At 52.6% G+C, this 17,388-nt stretch overlaps 1 pseudogene across 1 annotated transcript; it reads left to right on the top strand.

The window, feature by feature from the left end:
- Positions 1-583: 583 nt before the first annotated feature.
- On the top strand, positions 584-7,337 carry LOC117701427 (DNA polymerase lambda-like; annotated as a pseudogene). Its single transcript, XR_013070196.1, has 8 exons — positions 584-694; positions 1,425-1,719; positions 1,877-2,036; positions 2,326-2,643; positions 3,557-3,730; positions 4,417-4,545; positions 5,935-6,102; positions 6,451-7,337. The product of XR_013070196.1 is annotated as a DNA polymerase lambda-like (transcript).
- The last annotated feature ends 10,051 nt before the right edge of the window (positions 7,338-17,388 follow it).

Raw genomic sequence — 17,388 nt, 5'->3', positions numbered from 1 at the left:
GAACGCCACCTCCCTGCAGCTGCGGGGCTCAGACCCGCGCGATGAGGCTGCGACAGGGGCAGGTGCACAGCGTGCCCACAACTTTCCCAGAAGCCTCACTCCCCAGATTTTCTTCTGCGAATGTACATTAGGGCTAGAGAAAGATGATGTGAGTGAGGTTTATGTGACTTGTCCTTTAGACTCCAATTCACTGGGGAGATGAAGACGCTCCTGAAGATGTAGTCACGTTTCCTAGCCTGTTATCATTTTGGAAAAGCCTCTTGGAAGTGGAAACAGAGGCCGACTCTGCGCTGTATTCCCCTCCCCCCAATGTTGTTTCCTTTGGGTCAACACCTCCCCTACACCATAGTAATCCCAACCTTTCCCCGGCTTCCCTCAGTACTGTTCCGGTTGAAAGGCTGGTGGTGTGTGTGGTACTCGGATTAAATCACTTAAGTTTAACTGGGGTTTCCGAGACCTCTGAGAAAGGGGTCTGTTCCCCCAAATCCCATCTCTATGCCAAATAATCAAGGGGTGGCTCTCACTCCTGGATTTCTGTATGACATCTATCCTTAAACAGAAAGTCAGGAGCCAGCACACTTCGATGGACCCCCAGGGCATCTTGAAGGCATTTCCAAGCGAAAGAAAATTCATGCAGATCCATCATCAAAAGCACTTGCAAAGATTCCCAGAAGGGAGGCGAGAGAAGCTGGAGGTAAGCCAGTCCACCTTCAGAACTCATATATTGGAATCCCAGCCTTCTGTTTTCAGTCAGAATCAGAGAGCAGAAGCGGCCTTACCTGTGTAGGGGCCACGGTCTCTTTGTACCTACCTTGGTTTCTGTCCTTTTCTCTTGTTCAGAGTCTCATTGTAACCTTGACCTTGCCTTATAGCTGAGAATGACCTTAAGCTCCCGATCCTCCTGCCTCAACCTCCCGATCCTCCTGCCTCAACCTCCCAAGTGCCAGGCTTACAGGTGTGCAGCACCACGTCCAGCTGGCCCTGTGTCTTTTGATTTTGTTTTTGTTTTTTCTGAGACAGGGTTTCTCTCCCCTGTAATACTCCTGGCTGTCCTGGAACACGCTCTGTAGACCAGGCTGGCTTCAAACTCGAAAAGCACAACAAAACAACAAAAAAAGTTTGCTGCGTGTCTGTGGTAGAATTCCTTGAAGGCATTTTGTTCTCTGGATCGCAGGAAAAGGAAGGGAGGTGACTTCAAACTGTTCATTATATCTAAAACCTTCTCAGCTCACTGACATACAGCCTGTAATCCCAGCACTTGGAGCAGAGGCAGAAGAATCAAAAGTTCAAGGTTCTCCTCTGTTACATAGTGGGTTTGAGACCAGCCTGGGCTACATGAGACCCTGTCTCAAATAATAGCGCAATATAATAATGACGATGATGATGATAGTATTACCATAATTATTTGAATGCCCTCTCTACAGGCTGGCTGGGCTCCCTGAGGGCCCACATTATGCCCACTGGCATTGGACGAGCCCGGGCTGAACTCTTTGAGAAGCAGATTATTCAGCATGGCGGCCAGGTGTGCCCTGCCCAGGCCCCAGGAGTCACTCACATTGTGGTGGATGAAGGCATGGACTATGAACGGGCTCTCCGGCTCCTCAAGCTGTCCCAGCTACCCCCTGGTGCTCAGCTGGTGAAGTCAGCCTGGCTGAGCCTGTGCCTGCAGGAGGGAACACTGGCAGACACAGACGGATTCAGCCTTTCCATTCCCAACAGGCAGGCCACTCTTCTTTCTCAGGTGTTGGTTGATAATTTCTACTTTTTAAATTGGACATACTTGGAAACCAAGGTTTCAGTGTAGAGAAAGATTGGGGACAGAGGCAGGTGAAACTTTTAATATCCTAACTGCCTGTGACCTCCCCCTGCCCTCTAGGTCCTTGGACGAACCAGAGCCCAGCAAGTCAGGCCAAGATGCTCCTGCTCCTGGCACCCAAGGGGTTCTACCCAGGACAACCCTCTCTCTTTCCCCTCCTCACACCAGAGCTATATCTCCTCCCCCAAAGGCAGAAAAGCCACCAAGAACCCAAGCCCAGGTGAGGAGCCTCCCAGCTCAGGGTGCTGATCACAGAAGTGGAAGGCCCTGGAGGTTATACAGAAAATTCTAGGTCTCTCTTGATTATGCACCTGTCCATCTCTTCCCAACATCTATCAGTCCTGTATTCACCAAGTCATATCTGCCATACGCCATTGGGAAACCCATGGCTGGGCTCGGGAGGAAGCCCTGTGGAGACTCTTCATCGAGGGAAAGCAGGAGAAGCCTACCCACCAGACCACCCTCTCTTCTGAGGAGGGCACAGATTTATTGCCTTCTTCTATTTGCAGCTCAGCTCAGAGGATGAAGCCAGCGATGGGGAAGAGCCCCAGGTTAGCTCAGCAGATCTGCAAGCCTTGATCACTGGGCACTACCCCGCTCCCCCTGAGGAAGATGGTGGGCCTGACCCAGCCCCAAAAGCTCTGGATAAGTGGGTCTGTGCACAGCCCTCGAGCCAGAAGGCAACCAACTACAACCTGCACATCACAGAGAAGCTGGAAGTGTTGGCTAAAGCCTACACCGTCCAGGGAGACAAGTGGAGGGCCCTGGGCTATGCCAAGGCTATCAATGCCCTCAAGAGCTTCCACAAGCCTGTCAGCTCCTACCAGGTACGTGGCGATGGGGAGAGGTTGCCTCTTTACTCAGTACTGGTTAATGGCAGCACTAGTCATTAACTAGTGGTTAACTGTAGTCACCAATGGGCGTCAGATTTAGTGGTTAAGATTTTATAATGGCTGGGATTTACACATAGAGATAAACTGATAAAAGAAAGGGGATGTTGGTGGAATGGACCAGCAAAATCGTTACGATTAGAAAATGAGTGCTTAGGGGTTTATTACACTGTTTCCTCTGTGTCTGAGTATTTTTATATGATGAGTTTAAAGCCAGGCCTGGTGTACATGTGTTAGACTCTGGAGCCCATTGATTGTGGACTCTAGACAGTTACTCTGTCAGTTTTTCAGTCACTTGAAAGGAATTAACAACTGTAGGCCATTCACAGCGATTTTGTAAGGTTGGAAGATGGTCCCAGTAGCACAGAATGACACACAGTGAGCCCCTATCAGGCAGTGTGGTGCAGTGAGCCCCATCAGGCAGTGTGGTGCAGTGAGCCCCCAGTCAGGCAGTGTGGTGCAGTGAGCCCTCAGGGGATGTAGGTGCACACTTGTGATATGGTGGTAGTGATGATAGCACTGTCGTTTCCTCTACCTCTTTTTGTGGTTATTTTGTTTTATTTTTTCTTCTTTTGGAGACAGAGTCTCTCTCTCTACATAGCCCTGACTGGTCTGGAACTCACAGACTGCAGCCGGTGCTTCTGCCTCCGCCTCCAGGAGTTCTGGGATTTAAGGCATGCCTGGCCATTTTCTCTACTTATTGCTGGTCTCTGGGAACCAAAGGACAAGTTCTGTATGGTTGCTGGGCTGGCTTTTGAGGAGATATTCTGCTGAAGGAGTCAGATTCCCCTCTCCTGGCTCTCCCTTCCTAGCCTCTTCCTCATCCTCCTCTGTGCTACTTCCTCCCTAGGAGGCCTGTAGCATCCCAGGAATTGGCAAGCGGATGGCAGAGAAGGTCATGGAGATCCTGGAGAGTGGGCATCTGCGGAAGCTAGACCACATCAGTGACAGTGTGCCAGTCTTGGAGCTCTTCTCCAACATCTGGGGAGCTGGGACGAAGACTGCCCAGATGTGGTACCATCAGGTCGTACCCAGCCCATCTACCACTTCAGTATTGCTGTTACAGAGCCTCTGCCCACACCCCTTCCTGTTTCCCTCAGGAACCGGGGTCCCTGTTTTCCCACCCTGGGTCCTCATAGGAGTGAAATCCAACTACAAGGACATCAGAGTTCACATTGGTCCCCCTCCTGTCCCCAGAACAGCCACATGACTTAGTGTCCTTGACCTGTGGACAGAAACAATAAGTACATTACTCTGTCCCACATACCAACAAGGGATTTTCTATTGTTTTTGTTTTTATTTGTTTGTGGGTTTTTGTTTGTTTGTTTTTTGAAACTATATCTCACTATGTAGCCAGGGCTAACCTAGAACTTGCTATGTAGACCAGGCTAGCCTTGATCTGCCTGGTTTCAGCAAGGGACTTTCTAAGGAGCCTAGGCTTTGGACTGCATGTCTAGAACAGTGGCTCTCAAACTTGGCCATGCCAAGAATGATCTTGGGAGTTAGTGAGAGTGAAGCTCAGACCCATTCTAGACCAAGGAATGAGGGACCAGCATCCCCAGATCATGACATGTCCCACTGAATAGAGACTGGACTTGGTTGGTCCTGCCTTATGTCTTCCCTGACAGCAGCTGTGACAGCCACCTGTGACTTCTGGTCTGTTTATTAGTCCCAGGTCCTCATACCTCTTTTCTGGCTGCTTTTCTCCAGGGCTTCCGAAACCTAGACGATGTCCGAAGCCTGGGCTCCCTGACCGCTCAGCAGGCCATTGGCTTGAAGCACTACGATGACTTCCTGGACCGCATGCCCAGGGAGGAGGCTGCAGAGATTGAGCAGACGGTAGGCACAGCTCAAGCTGAGAGCTCCTGAAGCCCTAGCTGGGCAACCCTGCAGGCCGTGGACGTTAAGAGGTCAACAGAGGTTGTATATACCAGAGCTATAGGCCCAGAGAACCCCAGGTGGGGTGGGTACTGCAATAGCAGCCCTATGGTCTCAGGGTCAGAGAGCATGAGCACCGGGCACTGGTAGCCTAGCATGGGGCAGGCACAGCCTCAAGGCCTGAGTATGTGGTTCAGAGGTTACTGAGCATGCCCAAGACTCTGCTTCCACTCTCAGTGTCACAGAAAGGAAAAAAACCCAAAAAACATCTAGTTGGCCAAGTTAAAGGTTCAGCTTAGGGCTAGGGGCTAAGTCTGTAAGTCCATGTGCAGTGTTGAGTCAAGAGAGACAGGGTATACCAGATGTCTGTTGTTTGTTCAGCTGGCGTCGGGATCAGGCTGGTGTGTGGGCAAGGGTCTTGGTGAGTGGTAGACAAATCAGCCTGTTAGCAGAAGGATCTGAGAGACCTAAATGAGGGAGAATAAGCCTCCACCGGCTCCCACAGATGGAACTAAGGGACCAGTGCTGGAGGATAGACCCATCTCTCCATCCAAGCTGCAGGGCCAATGCTGACACTCAGCTACAGTGTCCAGGCACAGAGAATGCCAGGTCGGCCACCAGCTCCCAGCCCATTGGAAGAGACCGGTGTCCCCACTGCAGCCTGCCCACAAGTAGGCTCCTGCTCTAGGGATTCTGGGGGGATTGCTCACCTAGGCAGCCTCTTCCCATTCTCCTGGGAGACCCAAGAAGGGATCAAAGGGATTAGCAGAACTACTTGTCAGGGAATTGGGGTATCCTGGTTGTGAACATCCAGGGCCCCTCAAAGCTCAGTGTCCTCCAATGGGGGCGGGATACATCTCCATACGAAAGACCTCCACAGTGTCTGGTGGAGGCTTACTCTTCCTCATTTAGCTCTCAGATCCTTCGCTCACAGGCCAGCCGGACCCCTCCTGTTCTCCCCGTCCCATGGGTGCAGTGGTATTTTGTGCTTCATTTTCTCCAGCCCGGTTGGAGGCTCTCTGGCAGCCACCTGCTCAGGCCTGAACTGAGCTCCCACTGCCAGCAGCTCCAGGTTCCTAGGCTGCTTGAGCTGCACGGGCATGGCCTATATTGGTGGTGGACTTTCACAGGCCTGGCCACTGGATGTGGGTTGGAGCCAGAACCCAAGGAGTGTCCACTACTCTTAAACAGAGACCTTCTGCTGAGGCAGAACCAATGTCCTCGGGCCTCTCCAGTGCCCCAGTGCATCCCCTCAGCTTAGTATGAATCCTGGGGATAGGACTGGGACAAAGGCCATATGCTGCCCTGGGAGAGGCCCTCAGCCTTTCGCTTCTCCCTGCTCTTCCCCAGGTCCGGATATCAGCCCAGGCCTTCAACCCTGGGCTGCTGTGTGTGGCCTGTGGCTCTTACCGCCGGGGGAAGATGACCTGCGGGGATGTGGACGTGCTCATTACTCACCCGATGGCCGGTCCCACCAGGGCATCTTCAGCCGCCTCCTTGACAGCCTTCGGCAGCAAGGTATCCACTCTGTCTTTGGGTGAGCAGGCTAGAAGTGGGCAGCCACCTCTCAGTTGTCACCTCCAAGTCCTCAATTTGAGACATGCTGTGGGGGAAGGGCTTTGCAAGAATCCTCCCTCTCCTGGGGCCAAAGACAATAAAACAGGTGCCCAACATCCCTGCAGGTGGGGGTCTCACCTGGTGAAACTGTCCACTTTCCACAGATGAGGAACTGGGTCCAGAGGGGCGGGGTCTCTCAACTCGACACATAAATAACCATAGAGTAAGCTGGGAGTAAAGAATCTTAGGCAACCTTAGTCAGTCAGGCCTGGCTCCTTGCCCTACCAGACATTTCTTGTATTGGGCCAGGGTTCCTCACAGATGACTTGGTGAGCCAGGAGGAGAATGGCCAGCAGCAGAAGTACCTGGGTGTGTGCCGGCTCCCAGGGGCCGGCCAGCGCCACCGGCGACTGGACATCATCGTGGTGCCCTACAGCGAGTTTGCCTGTGCCCTGCTCTACTTCACTGGGTCTGCCCACTTCAACCGGTCCATGAGAGCTCTGGCCAAGACCAAGGGCATGAGCCTGTCGGAACATGCCCTTAGTGCAGCTGTGGTCCGGAACAGCCAAGGCGTCAAGGTGGGGCCTGGACAGGTGCTGCCCACCCCCACAGAGAAGGACGTCTTCAAGCTCTTAGGCCTGCCCTACCGAGAGCCCGCTGAACGGGACTGGTGACCTAAGACGTGGGCAAGGGAAACCATGCTGGTTGTGAGCTGCCTCATCCAGCCATCTACCACCTTGCTTCGTCAGTCACCGCCTGCCTTTAGTGAGCCTAGCCAGGAGCTTTGGGCCTGCAGGAGAAAATCTGATTCAGAGAGCCTGCAAGCTCGCTCCTGGACAGATTATGCTGCCGTACCCTCTGCTCCCCTCTGCTCCTGGTGACAGGTTTTTACACGGCCCCTTCCCTGTTCAAGCAGAGCAGGTGGCTGGCTTCAAGCCGGTTTCCTGTACTGAAGGCCCAAGCTTCCCTTTCTACCCCAAGACCGATGTAGATGTGGGGGGTCAGGAGAGGCTGCGGGAGGAGAGGGAAGCAGCTGTGGGTTCAGCACCTTCCTAGAGCCCTCACAGTAGAAAGCCATGTGGATTCTTTTACCTACTCACTTCCTGTGCAGCTGGAGCTGCTGGGGGTGGCCTGCCCAGACTGTGAGGGTGGCTTCTCAGGGCCCTGGAGTCTAATAAAGTGCTTCTGACATTCAACTTGCCTGCTCTCTGTGAGCTGTTCCAACCCCACCTGTTGTCCTCCGTTCCAGCAGAACAAAGATGGGAGGGGCTCATTGTCGGAAACCCACTAACTGCCTTCTAGTCAGGCCTGGGGAGTCCCATACAAGGGCCCCTCTCAGTCCTCCCTGTGGCCCTAAGATGGGACTATTGTGGGACTTGAGCAAAGGTGACAAGTTTGTAGAAAACGGTAAGAGACACCACCGCAGATTGGAACGGGGAATGCAGGAGTTTACCTGGTAGCGGAGGGGGCAGGATGGTAAGGAGATGGCCAACTAAGAGGGGTCAGGAGAGTTTAGGACCAGTTATTAGCCATTTGTAGAGAGGATGCTGGGGTTGGGGAGATCTGGTTCCACGATTTGATTGATGGCCCAATGTGAGTGAGTCCGAAGTGTACAGCATGCTTCTGAGTTGGGTAATGCAGGACAGGGAGAGCAGGCAGAAGTGGGGAATCTATCTGGAAAGAGGTTTAAAAAACGATGGACCCAATGTTGGCATTTTGTTTAGACTCTACCCCACAGTTACCTGGCAACAGCCAGGTATGCCTGACTCACTATAAAAGGGGCTGCTTGCCCCCTCCTCTCTCTTAACTCTCTTGCTCCTGCCCCCCTCCCCATTCTCCCTTCCACGTGCTCATGGCCAGCCTCTACTCCTCTACTCTCTCTCTCTGTCTCTGTCTCTCTCTCTGTCTCTGTCTCTGTCTCTCTGTCTGTCTGTCTGTCTCTCTCTCTCTCTGCCTTTCTCTGTCTCTACCCTCTCAACTTCCCTCCCCATGCCCTGAATAAACTATTCTATACTGTACCATTGCATGGCTGGTCCCTCAGGAGGAAGGGATGCCTCAGCATGGGCCCGCAGAGGCACCTCCTTCCCCCACACCGGACTGCACCTCCACCAAACATATTCCTTCTCTCTTTATTTTTTATAAAACATAACACCCATAATCAGAAGGCTTCCTGGAGAAACCCCAGGACCCCACTGGGAGGTTGTAACATAGAACATGAGGCAGGCTTAAGTTCAGATACTCTAACTTTAGTTTATAGATTATGAAAGGAGTGTGTGTGTGTGTGTCTATAGAAGGGTGTGTGTGTATAGAAGGGTGTGTGTATATAGAAGGGTGTGTGTGTGTATAGAAGGGTGTGTGTGTATAGAAGGGTGTGTGTGTGTGTCTATAGAAGAGTGTGTGTGTATAGAAAGGTATGTGTGTCTATAGAAGGGTGTGTGTGTGTGTGTGTTTCTGTAGAACCCCAGGGTTGCCTGTTGCCTCCTTGATCCCAGTCCTGGCCTCTCTCTGGGCAGTGGCACACTCCTATAATTGCAGATGCTCAGAAAGCAGGAAAGTCATAAGTTCTGGGTCAGCCTGGGCTATGTAGGAAGTTCAAGGTATCTCAAAGAGAATAAAGCGAGCGGTTCTGGACACTAGCATCTTGAGATCAGACCTCTAGCTTGAGCCCATATCCCTGACACCAAAGCTGGAGGACGTCCCCTGCACGAGCCATGCTGGGGAAAGCTACTGCACCCCTTACCAAACTGAGAAGTAGCTATATCGAAGGACCCAAAGCCTCTGTGAGATATCCATCTTTCTGCAGACTTCCTTTTCTGCATAGAGTGGCTTCCTTTTGTTTGTTTGGGTTTTGTTGTATCTGTCTATCTCTGTCTCTGTCTGTCTGTCTGTCTGCTTGTCTGTCTGTTTTTCAAGACAGGGTTTCTCTGTATAGCTCTGACTGTCCTGGAACTGGTTCTATAGACTAGGCTGGCCTGGAACTCAGAAATCCACCTGCCTCTGCCTCCCAAGTGCTGGGATTAAAGGCGTGCGCCACCACTGCCCACTTTAGCTTATGGTTCTTTTAAGCCTCCAAGTCTACAATTTTCCCCAACAGTGGAGCACCAGTGTTGTGCACTTCTTGGTCTCTCCTCTACATGGGTGAGTGGGCCCTGCCACAAGTCAGGAGACCTAGGACTTGTTGCTGTGGAAAAGGGAGGCCCCAGCCCTCTTTTGGGCTGCTGTGGGCCTCTCTTCAGCTGCTCTTTGACACTTTGTGCCCACGACACAAGTGCTCTTAGGACGGTTATGACCCAGCCCTGCCAGACAGTAACTTTGTGCTCACCTAGGGCCTGGGTGACAATGTGGGTCATGGCTATAACCTTACTGTGAACCAAACTTGTACGGGGACTCTGACTGCTAGACTAGAACAGGCGGGGGCATCGGCCAGGCATCCACAGACCATACCTGGAGGGGCATGCCAGGGTCTGTTGTGCTCAGCTTCTCCAGAATCATGGGATTTCTGCCCCTTTGGTAGGAATGGGACTCCTCTTGTTTACAAGGGAAACAACTTGGAAACTGTTCCCAGCTTCACGGCAGGGGAGGGACATATTCCTGTTTTCTGAGAGGGAGCTGGGAAGAAGCTCCAGCTCCAGGCTGCAAACAGAAAGCAGCTGCCTAAGCCTGGAGTTGGCTCCAGTGTGGTCCTGTGTCCACGATGCCCTCCAGCCAATTTCCCAGAATCCCCGAGTCACTGGGCAGCCCTGCTTCCAAGCTCTGGAACTGGGGAGCGCTCCTAGCTAAGGCCCCAAGAAAACATTAGTCTGAGACTGGGCCAGGTCTTACCTACCTCATCCTTCAGTCTCAGCCGTGCTCCCATGGAAGAGCCTCCCTGAAGAAGGCCCTGGGCCCCAAGACAAGGAGATGCCCCAGGGGGTGATGGACTGCTGGGTGGACCCTGAGAAAGCCACCAGAAGATGAATTGAATTGATAAACTATCCCTTCTCCAGTGGCTGTGGAGTCTCTGTGCAGAACCTGCTAGACGCAGGCATAGCCCTGACTGAATAAGCCTGTCACCTCAGACAGTGCCCTCCCTTGCCTGCTCCAGGAGCCTCTGCCCAGCCATCAGTGTTATGAGTGCAGGTTCCCTTGGTGTGCACTGGTGTTTGACTGACCGTGTGGTCTCTCATTTGTGTGCCTACCACACATTTCTGGGCCCTGTGGTGTGGTATAAGTATCACTGTCTCTAGTTAGCCTCCGGGTACAGGCCCCATGTCACCAAGGGCTCAGGCAGGTGCATGGGCTGGAAGGGGACCCTGGTGATGCTGGTCAGGGACTAGGAAGGTAGGAGAATCCTGGCTGGACTCAGAGCTCTGGGGCCATGTGTCCGTGGAGGAGGCCGCAGGGCGGACCGCTTGCGTCAGCCTTGAGCGGCCATCAATAGCGCGCGGTTAATTAATTTGATGGGAACAGCAGGGACCGCCGTTTGCATTTAGTGAAGTTCCAGGAACTTCCAACCCCATCTTCATAATTGGCCTCATAAATTGTAAGAAAGAGAGAGATCAGCAAAGCAGGAGGGAGGAGGGGCCGCCCGTCCGTCCTTATTTAATTTTATTGCTGAAATTCATCTTTTTAGCTTCCTCCGCCTGAATCGGCTCTCCCTGCCGGATTTGCCTAATCATGATAAATTAATATTCATTTCCCACCTCTTACCCAGCTCCCGCGCTTGGATGAAGTTGGGAGGGTCTCCTTCCAGCCCCTCTGCCTTGATGGGAGATGACCCCCAAAGTGGGGCTTGTGTGCTGCACTGAAATTGGCCCTTGGGGAGAGCAGAAGAGAGCCTGGGAGAAAGATGGGGTTGTATTCCTTTGAGGAGGGGGCTGTGCTCCCAAGATTGATAGGAACTCACAGGCCTCAGGAAGCTGACATTAGCTACAAGTGCCCAGCCAGGGCTGGGTAAGACGGACAGGGGGCTGCTGGAGACCTGGAGGTTGAGCCACACAGGCAGACAGGGTAAGCAGAGGAGGTGGGACTAGAACTTGGAGAGAGCTGAGAGGTGAGGGTGAAACACAGAGTCGGTCACACACTGATCCTTGTCCCACTCCCTCAGCTAGAGATGAGCTGCCTTGCCAGGATGGACCCATGGTGGTCTGAGGCTTCCTGTGGGTACCGTTGGCCTCTGACCAGTCTTTCTTAGCACAGTTAGCACAGTTAGCTGTGCTGTGCTGTGCTGTGCTGTGCTGGGCTGGGCTGGGCTGGGGGGCTGGGCTGGGCTGGGCTGGGCTGGGCTGGGCTGGGCTGGGCTGGGCTGGGCTGGGCTGGCTTGCTGGGGTGGGCTGGGCTGGCTGGGCTGGGCTGGGCTGGCTGGGCTGTGCTGGGCTGTGCTGGGCTGTGCTGGGCTGTGCTGGGCTGTGCTGGGCTGGCTGTGCTGGGCTGGGCTGGGCTGGCTGGGCTGGGCTGGGCTGGGCTACGTGGTTGTGGAAGCTTCCATTCAGCTTCAGTTAGGGCTGCTGCACGGAGGCTGAGCTAGGACCAACACCACCCTGAACCTCCCTTGATGGAGGCTCCATCTAAAGGCTTACAATTCCCTCCACTGTTCAAATCCTCTTCTGTAAGACACAAGCTCTGTCCGTTTCATCCAGCCTCACTTACAAGGGAGGAAACTGAAGATCAGACATGAACAGTGATTGGACCAGTGCCCCACATAGATCAGGAGGGCTGGAACTAGGAATGAAGGATGTGGATACCCGAAAGGCTGGGAGTGGTGGGCATGGTTTCTAGGGACCTGGCCTTTTGAGAGTGGATAGAACATTCTGCTCTAAAGTGTGAGCTCTGTGATTCTTCTTCTTCTTCTTCTTCTTCTTCTTCTTCTCTTCTTCTTCTTCTCTTCTTCTTCTTCTTCTTCTTTTTAATGATTTTATTTTTATGTGTGTTTGTGAGGTGCTATATGGGTGTTGGGAATTGAACCTGCATCTCCTGGAAGAATAACCAGTGCTTTTAACTGCTGAGTCATCTCTCTAGCCCCCGGGGTTAAGTTTTATTATGTAGCAAAGGGGACATTATCTAACCACATGATCCTTTTAAAAGGAGAGCTGTCTCTGGTTGGTGGCAGGTGGAAGGGTGGTGGACAACATCTGAAGTGTGAGCAGGACCACTGGGGACCTCAAGGAGCCATGTCTGCTGTGTCCCTCCACCATCAGGGACGGATCCTGCCAGCCACAAACACCAGCATGCAGGGACTTTCTCTTTTAGAGCCCTACTGGGACCCCTGGCTAATCAGTGCTCTCAATTCAGCCTGTGGGGCCCTAGGTAGTGAGCTGAGCTAACCTGACCTGAGTTTCTGCCCCGCACTCATGGCTGTTGGAAGGGTTTAAGTGTGAACCTGTACCAAGCAGTAAGGGGAGATGCACAAAGCTTAAGGGAGAGGGTCTTAGGAAGATCCTGTAATGTTGAAGCTGGGGGTGGGGGGGCTCTGTCAATACAGCTCCCCTCCCTCCAGATTTCCCAGGGCAATCATTGCTCCCAGTTTCCAGACGCTTCAGTCTTCTCTATTGCTTTTCATGGGATCAAATGCTTGCAAGCATTTCAGTGTGTGACTTGTGCATTTGTGGAGCCTAGAGCCTGGATTAAGTCACCGTGAGTACTCGTCAAGGGTTACACCTGTGCAGTCAGCCTCTGTAGAAACTTCCAGCACACGTGCATGAGAGGCGGAGCGGTCTGACAGTGTGGCACCCTTCCCAATAAAGTGTGTCTCTCCTTTCCAAAATGACATTCCAAAAATTTATTCACCGGACCTGGATACCAAGACAAGAGAGTTTTTGGTCCCATAGGACTTGTTGGAAAGCTGGAAAGACCAGTTAATACTGTACAAGTTATAGAAGGAGACGTGGGGAAGGCCCCGAGTTACCTGTACCACACACCTGGTTTCTTTGTGACGTTTTACTAAGCCCTACTTAGCTCAGCCCTGGATATGCAGTCTCCAGCTAGATTCATATCTCCATTTTACAGATGGAAAACCTGAGTCCTGGGCTAGAAAGATGGTTCAGGGGTCAAGAGCATGTACCTGAGTTCAATTCCCAGCGCCCATACCAGGCAGCACACAGCTGCCTGGAACCCTGTTTCCCAGGGATCCAAAGCTTCTGTCTCCGCAGGCATCTGCACTCACGTGTGCACACCGTACACAGACATGCACACATACATAGAATTTAGAAAATAAATCTTAAGAAAAAAAAAAAAAAAAGAACCAAGTTCCAGCGAGGCTCTTTTTATTGTCCCAAGTCATGCAACAAGTGTCAGAGACGGAGGTCACTCAGGTAGGTCTCCGTGACCCGGTCCAGCTGATTCCCGTGTTCTGCCCTGTACAGATCTATCTGAGCCTTCTGTCTCCTTTCCTCTCTTCCCTCAGATCTGCAGAGGGTTGCTGGTGCTGATGCTGACTGCCTGAAACCGGGGTTCAGTTTGGCTTTGAGGCAGGGTTTCACTATGGTAGCCCCAGCTGTCCATGAACTTAGAAGTCAACTCAGCCTCCTGAGTGTGGGGTCTTACAGGATACCCCACAAGCCTGCCTCAAACCTGGGGTCTGATTCATTAGTTTCCTGTTCTGAGAGAGAATGCCCAGTTGTGTAAACCATCATGAAGGAACTGGGGTGAAGGCACTGCCAACTCCTGAGGCCTGCCAGGGTTGAGCACACATACTGGCAAACACTAGTCCCCGCCCTCTCACAGTTCCAATATATGCCTGCTCCTCCTAGACAGGTCCCTCAGAGTTCTGCCCTGAGACAACTCTTTCCCTAACTCCCAGCTCCTCGAGGCCTCTGATGGATTCTCTCTCACCTTGTCTTGACATTGTTTGGAATACTTTTAGTTCAGTTTAATCAGAAAATCTGAATTTGGTCGGCTCACCCAGTTGGCCAGTCAAACACCAAACTGGGAAGGAATCAGCCTCTCAAGCTGCCTAACGGGGACTCTCAGAAAGCAGCCCCAGAAAGAGCACCTTGAACCCTCCTCTCGATAGGGAACACCCCAGCTTCCCACCCATAGGCTAAAGACTGCAGCCTCACTCCACTGCTTTGGAGAATCAAGGCTCTGGTGTCTCAGGACTCCCCTGGCCCTCCTTACCCAAAGACCTACCTGCCTGCCAAGGTCTCTAGGGACGTGGCAGGTGATGGATAACTGACCCATATGTTCCGAGCCTGGCTTGCCTCAAGTTTAGCTTTCTTGTCCTCGCTCCCTCCATTCTTGAACAGACAAAGGAATTTTCTGAAATCTTGGTGAGAGCTCCACGCTGCTGCCCTGGCTTCGGTCTGTCCATATCAGACTGAGAGGATCCAGGGCGGGGACGGCGAGCGTGCTTCCCGAGAGGCGCCGGCAGAGGGCGCACGAGGACCGGCGAAGAGGTCCGCTGCTAAGCCGAGCGAGCTCTTGAGAGGAGGGCCAGCCACGCTCCTCTAGGACCCGGGCACTGGGGAAAGGGTCCCGCTCCTCGAGAGGAGGCGCCCGGTACGGACGCAGATCCACTCCCTTCCAAGGGCAGAAAGACTCTTGCAACATCCGTTTGGAGTAGGGAGGGACTGAGGTGACCCAGGTGAGAATCGGGTAAGACTCCTTCCCAGTCTCATCTCGGGCCAGGACTCTGTGCCTCAGTTTCCCCTTCAGGATTTCTGTTCTTGTTGATGGAAGTTATAACCTGGGAGAGCTATGAGGGAGATGGCCGAGGACAATATGGTTACCTTCTCTTGGCGCAGCCTGTCTAGACACAGCTCGGCGGTGAAAGAGATGGACGGAGACTGGAGACAGTGGCCAAGGGACAGGCACGTGGGCAGTCCGGGTGAGAGAAGGGTGGTCACAAGGACTGGGGCGGGTGCCTATGAGCCTGACCGGTGTCTGCTGCGATCCTTCCGGGCCGTGCTCAGCACTGACTCCTTCGCTCCTCTGGTCCCCAACCCCCCAAGTCCCAGCGGAGGTGATTTATGGCTGGGCCAGGCCTGGCGACCTTGGACGAATAACTAACGACGGGTCAATAACGCTACAGAAAAATTGAAGTGCGAGAGGGCCAGGGCCCATCCCTTCCACCCCCTCCCCTTCTGCTCCTTCCCATCCTCGGCTTGGTGTCCATTACTGAAGTCTGGTTGCAAGGGTGGGAGGCTCCCCAAAGCCAAGACCTTGACAGGTCAGGTGGTTAAGCGTGCTGAAATGAGGGCGCTGTGGGACCTGAACATACTGCAGAGACCCCAAGTGGGTCATACGAAGGCGAGGGCCGCTTGTGTGGGTCCTAGGAGGAAGTCAGTTTCTGGGAAAGTAAAGGTGGCATTTGGAATTGCTACCAGGCAGGAGGGTGTGGGGAGCCTTGGGGAGGCATATGGAGGGAGGCTGTGTAGCCAGCTCTCCCGGCTTCTCCCGTCTCTTTTCTTTAGTCATTTCTCTATGTCCACTCTCTCCTTTCCTCACCAGGATGTCAGAGTGTATACTTCTGTTTTCCAGACACTTCTTTTGCCCACTTCTTTTGCAGAATTGGCGTGGCTGGGCATCTGAACTCCTGCCTGCATTATCTGGAGACTTCTGGGGAATGGACCAGTGCCTCCTTTTCTTGAATTCTTTGAATTTCTTTGAAATGCCCTGGTTCCCAGTTTATTTTAGAGCCCTGGGTGGAGGTAACAATCCAGATGCTTGCCTTGAGTTCCTGCTTCTCAGACAACAGTCAAGGGCTGAACCTAAGAGCCAGTGTGGGCGTGTCTACCTCCTGCCTCACACTGTGTGGAAGCTGAAGCTTGAGGAGCCCTGGCCAAGCAGCAGCAGAGGGAGATTCTGAGGCCTACAGTCTGACAATGCTTTAAACTATAATCTCCCCACTCTTCTATGCCAGGGTCCTGGTCCTCCCCCTGCTGGCTTCCCCTTAACGATTGTCAGCTCTGACTCCAAAGAAGATACCCAACGATGGCCATAGAGACAAGAACATCCTGCATCTAGGTTAAACCCATCTGACAGAACTGCCTTGGAAGTACAGGGCAGTGGGAATGGCCTCGTGCCTGAGGGTGCCTCTGTGACAGAGGTGGACTCCTGTGTGAACATCTATCAACACATTTACAGGTTCATCTGGTGGACCACGACCATGTGGATGCCACGTGCTGGGGGAGTGGTAGCCACACGGAGGCACATGTAGGACAGCTACGCTCCTTCAGAGCAGCAAAGGCAGAGACACCCGAGAAGAGAAATCCGTTCTAAATGTCCACCCATCCCTTATTCCTCCCCAATCTTTTCCTTTTTCTAAGTCACAGGCACTACTTACTGTCCTTCTCCAAACCTCGGTGCCACCTCATTCTGAAAACCTAAGGGGTCCCAGCTGCAGGTCCCAGCTGCCTAATTTTCAAGGTCCATCAAAACAAGATTCCTTGTTTAAAAGTATAAAGAGTTTCAAGATGGAGACGGTGGAACTAATATAATTTAGCAAGCTCGAGGTTCTTGGGACTGCAAAGCCTTGTGGGATTGCACAGGACCTTGGTGAAGTGAGCCCTGTTTGCCTACCCTATCCAGTGACTTGATATGGCTATATGCCCTTGAGTGGCTGTATGCCCTCAGTCCTCCTGAGCCTGTCCCCTGAAAGCCTCCTGCCTCCTGCTACAGAGCCTGAAAAAAAAAACAAACAAAAACAAAACAAAACAAAACAAAACCTTCCTCTTGTTGCTGATAACTCTCACCTGGACTCCAAGCCTTCGAATTTCTGTATCTTTTGCTTAGAATTCACTTCCTCTAGAAAATCCCCCCTTCGGCCGCCTCCCCAGGAAGGCTCTTGATTTTCCACATAATAAACGACACACTGGGTCAAAGCACAAATCACTTCCACATTCCCTCATAGCCATTTGTCTGGCCCCTCCAGCAAGCCTAGCATTTTTAGATGACAGGGATGTGCCCTATCATCATCAGAGCTCAGCCAGTGCAGCTGACACCTGCATGGCGGGTGCTCAGTTAATATTTGTTGATGCGGCTGCAGACATCTCTGCCTGTGTGCTCATGTTTGGACTCCCGTATCACAAGCTAGGCCTGTGTTCACACACACACACATTTTTGCTGTACACGTTAAGATTTTGGTACTGTGTGGGTGTGTGTGTGTGTGTGCTGTCATACAAGGAACACATGTGCACTGCAGTATGTGTGTTCTCCCCTGCCCCCTTTTAAGGTTGAGTCTCTTCTGTATCTCTGGCTGACTTGAACTTGATAAGTAGCTGAAGGTGACCTTGAACCTCTGACCTCCCTCCTTTACTTCCCAGTGCAATG

Source organism: Arvicanthis niloticus, unplaced genomic scaffold (assembly GCF_011762505.2).
Source record: "Arvicanthis niloticus isolate mArvNil1 unplaced genomic scaffold, mArvNil1.pat.X pat_scaffold_1065_arrow_ctg1, whole genome shotgun sequence".
In the NCBI taxonomy this organism is placed as follows: domain Eukaryota; kingdom Metazoa; phylum Chordata; class Mammalia; order Rodentia; family Muridae; genus Arvicanthis; species Arvicanthis niloticus.
This window is presented reverse-complemented; position numbering and strand designations above follow the sequence as displayed.